Genomic DNA, 9,495 nt, shown 5'->3' with positions numbered 1-9,495 from the left:
GTGTGAAAAATGCTTTTGTCTTCTGTTTTCCTATTTTTTTATTTATGTTTGTTATGATATGCCTCAATCCTTCATTGATTGCAGCTGCTTTATACGATATCTTATGTTGAAATTACTATTCTGTTAACATGTAAAATTAAGGATATTATATGATGGTGGCAATTTTTCTAGGAAGATCATCCATTCTCTCTCTTCACTTGCTTCACAAATGAAAGTGATAAGACATTTTTTTACAACACTGCCCTTGGTTGACATAGCATTACTCTCTTTGTAAAAAGAGAGCTAGCAGGTTAACATAGAGTTCCTGGTTGCCTTTTGTCAACTAGGACAAAGTTGTTCTGATTTTCTGTTTCCCAGGAAGAGTATGATCAAGCAGGCCATTAAAATTGTATTTCCTTGCCCATGATTTCATATCTGCAGTGGTATTATCTGTTTTATCAAGTCAACAATTTCCCGTATTATTTTCTTTCACATTCATGATCTACTGCAAAGAAAATTGTGAAAGGAGGGAACTAGCTGAGAGACAAGAACTTTTACCAAAAAAAATATATAAATCTCATTATTTGGGCACAATGCTAGACTTATTTTGCAAGATTGATGCTATTTACTTTGGGAAAAGCAGATCTCGGAAGCTTGTTGTGGATTGTTTCCTGTCTTCTCAGGGTTAAATCCTTTCAAATTCAGTAATCAATAAGACTGCTAACTAAATGTTTTGCACTCATATTTTTCTTAGAAAGCGCCTTAATAGTTCCATAGAATGAGAAAAGATCTTATAAAATAACATTTTATATAACAATATATAATGGTCTGTGCTATCAGACTATGGTACTGATGGTATTGATGAACTGCTGAGGCTAAATAAAGTTTCCTCTTCTCTGATGATAAAAGTATGTAGAATTGTACTTCCTTTAGGAAACTATGGAGTATTATCTGAAGAAGGCCTTCTATTTGACAACTGATTGTAGCATTTTATATGCAGTAAATAAATCAGTAAACAAACAAATAAATGCTCCTGATCCTAAATCACCAAATAGCAATACACTTATACTTATATACCACTTCACAGTGCTTTACAGAGTCAGTATATTGCCCCAACAATCTGGGTCCTCATTTTACTGACCTCGGAAGGATGGAAGGCTGAGTCAACCTTGACATACACTGGTATATTGAATGTGAGGTTGTGCGATTCTTCATCTGCTAACTCCTGTCAGTTCAACCTGCTAAATATGGGCTGTTAAAAATAACTTACCCTATTGTAAAATGTCCAAAATAAAATCTGAGTTCCGTTTAAAATACAAAGTTACACTAACTGCAATCTGAGTGTTTTACTGGAACTGCTTGAGCAAAGATTGAAGCTGCATCAGTAATAAATTTCTACATCTGCATTTCTCGCTTACTGTTTTCTTAATGATGTTTTTCATTTCCCTTGTTGCTGAATTGCTATTTCATTCTTTTGGCTCATTCATTCCCTCTTCACCTCAGTTCCCCCACCTTCCCAATTTCCACAAGTTTTATTCTACTGTACACTGTTGCTTAGCAACATGTTTCTCTCTTCTGTAGTTTACTTAAGAGGAATAGATCAAAGACACCCACAGTTTTTACTTATTTTATAAATGAACTTGAAGAGATATCTTCCAAATGTCTATGTTGCTTGCATGGGGAAAAGAAAAAAAGTATTTCACTCCCAAGCCAAAAATTTCAGGAAAAGTAAGGTTCCTCCTTGTCTAAAACTGCTTTAGTTATTATCATTGGATTATCTTTTCGAACACTTCTTCAAAGTTTAGGAACATTAAGCTTTATTCAAGTAATAGCTGCTGTAGACTTTCAAGAACACTTTAAGAAGGGATGTAATATTCCTAGCATATTCATAGATGGCTGACTTTGGCTTGCGTTCAACAGAAGACTGAGTATAGGCTAGAAGTAATTTTAATTATTGCTTTCATTCAGAACAGGAGATAACAGAAAAGGAGACATCAAATTTATACTAGAGGTAGGGTACTGCATGTCTGAATATTCTCTCAATCATCATCATTGCTATTACTATATCATGATCATTCCTTCCTGTTATCTCAAAAAGTAAAATGTTTTGTAGAATGTATTTTGAATCTTTGTTTCTAATTCATATTTTTCAATGTGTAGTTATTGTTTACCTTTTTATAAAATGAGCTTTCACTGTAGGATTAGGTCTCAGTCTAATCTATAATCCACTAGCCCACATACAATGTTAAACCACCCAGTAGAAATTACACATGTAATTGTGTAATGGTATGTGAGAAAGACCTTGGGAAACAAGGCAAAGAGATGCTGCCTAGGGAATGGTCAGATAAGAGAGAGCATAGCCTAGGTGGGACAAGAGGCACAGAAGGGACCCTCCCTAGTTTCTCAGGGTGTAAAGGAGAAGGCAAGAGAACTGTAGCTTCAGACTTATAGATTCTGTTAACGTAGATTATTACCTCTTGGGCATATAAGGGTGGTTTGTTATTTAAAGAATGAGTTATTTTCCTCACTGTAGCATCCATGGCTGGAATTCAAAGCTTTTCCTTTCCTTTCCTTTCCTTCTTTCCTTTCCTTTCCTTTCCTTTCCTTTCCTTTCCTTTCCTTTCCTTTCCTTTCCTTTCCTTTCCTTTCCTTTCCTTTCCTTTCCTTTCCTTTCCTTTCCTTTCCTTTCCCCTTGATTTTAGAAATACATCCTTCTTCCAAAATAAGATTGAAAAGAGTAAGTGATTTGCCCCCAGTTCATCTAACCGTTTCCATGAAAACATTATCTTATTTTTGTTACATATTCTATTTTTGATACAGGCTTGAGATCAGCAGAACTTGGTTTTATTTGTTCAGATGCACGTCAAAAGGGCACATACAGGAATTTAGACTACTCTTAATTCTTCATCTCAGCTTTTTTTCCTGGAAGTGCATAGCTAACAATTTCTCATTCTGTCTAAGAGCCAAAGTGCTTTCATTCTTCCAAAATTCAAAAGGAAATGGTTATTCATTCTACAGAGATTGCTTTGGATTGGGTTGCTCCGGGCTGCAGATGTGTGCTGAGAGCCAAATCTCTGCAATCTTGGATGCCTGCAACCCTGAGGAGAGAGAGAGGGCCCTGTTTGGAAAGGTCCCTGGGCAAGATTCTTACTCTCATGCTGCGGACATCTCTGGCTAATTATTTTCGTCATCTGCAAGAGGAAAATTAGTTTTTTTTCAGGATATCAATCAGTCCCAATCCAGGATTCTTTACTAGTCTTCCTGTGTTTTTCACTCTATAAACACCATCCACCATTGCACTGGAGAATATCTTGTCTGCTTCTCTCTTTCAGCTTCTCTGTAGTCAAAGTAGTGAACGTTGCTCATTTTTTTCTTCTTCCTGTTTGGAATCCACTCCATTTTAGATTATGACATTTGACAAATTGTGGAGAGCTTTTCTTATATTACTTCCTCAGCTTTTCTTCCTTTCTTGATCCTACTCTTCTACCTTCTTTCTATTTCTATATTATCCAGTATAGTTTTCCAGATTTTTAAAACACCCTGTTCTGTGTCCTTTATAGAAGAAACCTGTTCAGGATCTGTTTTTGGCTTTGTTACTGGCTTGTGACTCTGCTTCCTTTTTTGTCTAAAATCCTTAAGAGAGTTGCCTTGTCTCAGTGAGTCTTCTGAAAGCCTGGTCAAACTGAATCAATCAGGATTTTGGACACTTAAATAAGATGCCAAGTTATGCTGGCATTGGTGCTATCCTTTTTAAATCTGATAACAACATTTGACACATTAGACTATTCAATATTGTCTAGATATAGTCTTTGGGCATCATATCAACGCAACTCGTTGTGCCCATGTGACACCCCTCCTGCGCGAGCTGCACTGGCTCCCAGTGGTCTTCCAGGTGCGATTCAAGGTGTTGGTTACCACCTTTAAAGCGCTCCATGGCATAGGACCCGGGTACCTCCGAGACCATCTTCTGCCACCAATAGCCTCCCACCGACCAGTCCGTTCCCACAGAGAGGGTCTCCTCAGGGTGCCATCAGCCAAGTTATGTCGGCTGGCGACGCCCAGGGGGAGGGCCTTCTCTGTGGGAGCCCCAGCCCTGTGGAAAGAACTGCCCCCGGAAATTCGTAAGATCTCCGACCTCCGGGTGTTTCGCTGTGCATTGAAGACCCTGTTGTTCCGCCAGGCCGGACTATCAACACAATAGTTTTAAATTGGGGTATTTAAATTTATTGGGGTTTTAAATCTGAGCCACTTTATTTAATTATTTTAAATTTTATACTGTTGTTTTGTCTGTGTTTTTAAATAGGCTGTACACTGCCCTGAGTCCTTCGGGAGAAGGGTGGTATAGAAATAAAATTATTATTATTATTATTATTATTATTATTATTATTATTATTATTATTATTATTATTATTATTTGCTTGTTTGCTTGTTTGCTTGTTTGCATTGAATTTCTGTCTTCTTGTTCTTTTGCAGTATCGCATGATGGGTCTCAGTCACAGGAATTTCCTCTTGCAGTGGTGTCTGCCAGACATTAGTCTTGGGTCCTATTCATTTTTTTGTTTATTCTTGATATACTTTCCTTTATATGGGTGCCCTGATCCACTATCAGGGCTTTCAGTATTATTATTAAACTGATGATATTCAAGTCCATTGATCTTCTGTGGCTCTTCATGGTCAGTTGTGTGATGGAATGTCTTCTTGGACCATTGCTTTAAATTAAAACTGGACAAGAATGAGCTTGCTCTATTCAGTCTGCTCATCTTTCCCATCCTCAGCTGAGTTTTCCCCCATTTGCTTTCAGGTCTCTCAGACTGCTCATTTTCTATGCCTATTAATTGATTTTAATTTCCTCATAGAGTATTATTGGTCCCTATCATAGTTCTCTTATGTCTAGATTACTGTAATAGTCTTCCAGTGGGTGTTTTCAGTTAGTTCAAAAATAGTGCTATTTGCATGTTATTCTCATGTGGCCTGGATTTTTCATTGACTCCCCATTCAAGCCAGGGCTTTGTTCAGATCACAAATGCTTGTTTAGAGGCCTCTGATCACAAGGTTTGCAGTGCTGTAACAACTTTCATTTATTTTCCCCTACAATTCACTTTTAACATTCCTCTGAGCATTGCCTTCCTTTTATTCCTTGCTCCAGGGTCAAAATTTCCAGGGTTTGACCTCTAGGCCAGGCTTCAACTGCCAGAATTCTCCAATCAGAGGTCCATATACATTATAGTGGCCAAATTTGAGAAACACCGCTTTAGCTCTGCAATTCTGAAATCATTCCCCTTTCACTCTTTGTGAAAATTTGACCAGGTTAAAAGGGTTTTAGAAATATTTTATTTAAATAGCAAATTAATGTAAGGTCTGCTTTCTCCACCCTATTCTTATATAAGATATTGGTAATATATTTTAAAATTTATTATACTTAATTTTTTACATATTGCATTGGTTGTTGTAGTGTTTAGTGTTTATTTACTGGGTCATGAGATAATTTTATTTGTATTTATTGGGGGGTTGTTTCATACCACATCTTGGTAAAAGTGTGTAATTGTTGTTATTTCTGTTATTATTACAGGATTTTCTTGAACCATTTGAAACATTGATCTACCTAATCTAATTGGTAATTCATTGTTTTAAAACACAAATGAATGGTTTAAACCTGCACTTAAACATTCCTAAACCAAGGTCAATCAAATCAATCACTTGAGTGAATATTTCTGACATTCACCATTATTAGGTAGAAACAGAAGAGCATCAAGGTCATGGAAAACTGGAAAATAAAAATATGTTCAATAAATTTGATCAAATAAAAAGTAAATTTGATGAGTTCACAATTAAAACATCCTTATTAGTTAGATACTTTATTTCATTGGAGATTTTTAAAGAACTGCTTGGGTATTATTATTATTATTATTATTATTATTATTATTATTATTATAGCTCATTGTAATCACTTAGATGTTTAAACTGGATTTCTCATTTTTATCCACCTATCTACTTTCCCAAGGATCCAGGATAGGTGCTTCAAGGTTTTGGTTACCACCTTTAGAGCGCTCCATAGCTTAGGACCGGGTTATCTACGAGACCGCCTTCTGCCACCAGTGGCCTCTCACCGACCAGTACGCTCCCATAGAGAGGGGCTCCTCAGGGTGCCGTCGGCCAAACAATGTCGACTGGCGGCCCCCAGGGGGAGAACCTTCTCTTGGGGGCACCTGCCATCTGGAACGAGCTCCCCCCTGGAGATACGGAGGATCCCAGACCTGCGCGCTTTCCGCTGTGCCATCAAAACATTTCTTTTCCAGCAGGCTGGCCTGGCCTAACCTCTCTTTTAAAAATTTTTTAAAAATTTAAAATTTTTAAAATTTTTAAATTTTAAATTTGTCTTATGAATTTGGGGTGTTTTAAATTTCATTTTTCAGGCCAATTATTTATTGTATTTTAATGGTTTTTAACATTTGTATTATATGTATTTTATTTGGCTGTTCACCGCCCTGAGTCCTTCGGGAGTAGGGTGGTATACAAATTCAATAAATAATAATAATAATAATAATAATAATAATAATAATAATAATAATAATAATAATAATATGGTTTATGTTTGATGGTGCTAAAGGTATCGTCCCAGGATGTAAGCTATTCCAAGTAAAGCTGCCTTTTGACTGGAATTACTCAGGAGCTAATAGGCTTGATGGTATTTCTGTCACCGAGCTTGGATTTTAAAATCTTCCTCACTCTTCTGATGTACTCACTACTAACTTTCTTCTTGTCTTCAGAGGTTGAAGGGTGCACAGGTATATGTAGTAACCTTCTTCACTCAGACTTTTGATATTATTTCCATAGGCATCTTGATTCTTTCAGTTTTGACTATTTTCCCCCTGTTGACTGTGAGAGTGGCACATTTGTCTAGTCCAAACTCCTTTGCAATAATTTGGCTATATACGCGGACAGTGCTGAGCATCAATTACATTATTATTATTTTAATCTACCCTTTCATATTTCAAACCCAGAGGAGAAAAAACACCCAGGAGATGATGCCAGTTTCCAGCTTGTTTAACCTTACTTTCATAGGCAGAAGACAGATGAGAGCCGCATATATATTTACACAACCAAACCAGAGTAATTTCCTTCAAATCCAGAAGATAAAAGAATGTTTCCCTATAGGGGAAAAACAAATAACCCCTCTAATGAAACCATACAGTAAGTAATAAATGAGCATTCAGAAAGGAACAATGATTCTTTTATGTGAGACAAAAGGCACTCAGTTCTTCTGGAGTGGCAGCATGTGCGTATTTTCAGGCACCAGAACATATCAGCAGGTAAATTTCTAAAGGCAAAGGAGGTGTTATCTTTCAGAAGTCAAAATTCACTACCATCCAGTGCACTTGCTCAATAAAATCTGTGGCTGTCAAGAAACTGGTCTGCTATTTTATAGTCTTCTTTATCTTGGGACATATGGTTGATTCTTGTTACATTGGTAGGGAAATAGTCCAATCTCAGTAAAAATCTGTGTATTTTTTTCTTAAGATCAAGTAGGATAGCAATAGTACTTAGACATATACCACTTAACAGTGCTTAAGACTTCTCTAAGCGGTTTACAGAGTCAGCATATTGGGTCCTCGTCCAATCTGGCTCCTCGTTTTACCAATTTATTTATTTATTTATTTTATTAGATTTCTATACTGCCCTACTCCCGAAGGACTCAGGGCGGTGTACAGCCAAACAATAAAAACACATACAATACAAAATTTAAAAATAGAATAAAATCAAATTAAATAATTTTGGCCCTGACAAATTTAAAACCCCAAACTTTTAAAACCAATTTAAAATTGAATATATAAAATACTAAAAGATATTTAAAATTTTAAAAATCTTTTATAAAAGAGGGGGAAAATTAGGCCAGGCCGGCCTGGTGAAATAGTAAGGTCTTTAAGGCGCGGCGGAAGGTGCGCAGATCCGGGATCCTCCGTATCTCTGGGGGGAGCTCGTTCCAGATAGTAGGTGCCCCCACAGAGAAGGCTCTCCCCCTGGGGGCCGCCAGTTGGCATTGTTTGGCTGACGGCACCCGGAGGAGCCCCTCTCTATGGGAGCGTACCGGCCGGTGGGAGGCTATTGGTGGTAGTAGGCGGTCCCGCCAGTACCCGGTCCTAAGCCATGGAGCGCTTTAAAGGTGGTAACCAGAACCTTGAAGCGCACCCGGAAGACCACCGGGAGCCAGTGCAGCTCGCGCAGGAGGGGTGTTACATGGGAACGCCATGTCGCTCCCATTACCACCCGCGCGGCCGCACTCTGCGCCAGTTGGAGCCTCCGGGTGCTCCTCAAGGGGAGCCCCATTAGAGAGCATTGCAATAGTCCAGGCGGGAGGTGACAAGGGCATGAGTGACTGTGCGTAACGAGTCCCGATCCAGAAAGGGACACAACTGGCGAATCAGGCGAACCTGATGAAAAATCCTCCCGGTCACGGCCGTCAAGTGCTCTTCTAAAGACAGTCGTGAATCCAGGAGGACGCCCAAGTTGCGAGCCCTCTCCGTGGGGGCCAATGATTCGCCCCCAATAGTCAGTGATGGCGTCAACTGACTATATCAGGACGTCGGAAACCACAGCCACTCAGTCTTGGATGGGTTGAGCCTGAGCCTGTTCCTCCCCATCCAGATCCGTACGGCCTCCAGGCACCGGGACATCACTTCAAGGGCATCGTTGGGGTGATCCGGGGTGGAGATGTACAGCTGGGTGTCGTCAGCGTACTGATGGTACTCCACCCTGAAACCACGGATGATCTCGCCCAGCGGCTTCACATAAATGTTGAACAGGAGAGGCGAGAGGACCGACCCCTGCGGCACCCCACATATGAGGGGCCTCGGGGTCGACCTCTGTCCCCCTGTCAACACAGACTGCAACCGGTCAGAGAGAAAGGAGGAGAACCACCGCAACACAGTGCCTCCCACCCCCAACTCTTCCAACCGGTGCAGCATGATACCATGGTCAATGGTATCAAAAGCCGCTGAGAGATCTAACAGGACCAGGACAGAGGAGCACCCCCTGTCCCGAGCCCTCCAGAGATCATCAACCAACGCGACCAATGCCGTTTCCGTGCTGTACCCGGGCCTGAAGCCCGACTGGAACGGATCCAGATACCTTGTTTCATCCAGGTGCTGGGGGAGCTGTTGCGCGACCACACTCTCAACAACCTTCGCAACAAAGCAAAGGTTGGAGGCCGGACGATAATTTACCAACATTGCCGGGTCCAGGGAAGGCTTCTTGAGGAGAGGCCTCACCACCGCCTCTTTCAAGGCGGCGGGAAAGTCACCCTCACTCAGCGAAGCGTTTATAATCCCCTGGAGCCAGCCTCGTGTCACTTCCTGGGAAGCCAGTACTAACCAGGAAGGACACGGGTCCAATAAACAAGTGGTCGCGTTCAGTCTACCCAGAATCCTGTCCACGTCCTCAGGGGTCACAGGATCAAACTCATCCCAGATAACATTCTCAAGACCTGCCCCTGTCTCTCCCCCTGAGACTACCCAGTCG

Source organism: Pantherophis guttatus, chromosome 2 (assembly GCF_059756535.1).
Source record: "Pantherophis guttatus breed Tessera chromosome 2, ASM5975653v1, whole genome shotgun sequence".
Lineage (NCBI taxonomy): Eukaryota > Metazoa > Chordata > Lepidosauria > Squamata > Colubridae > Pantherophis > Pantherophis guttatus.
This window is presented reverse-complemented; position numbering follows the sequence as displayed.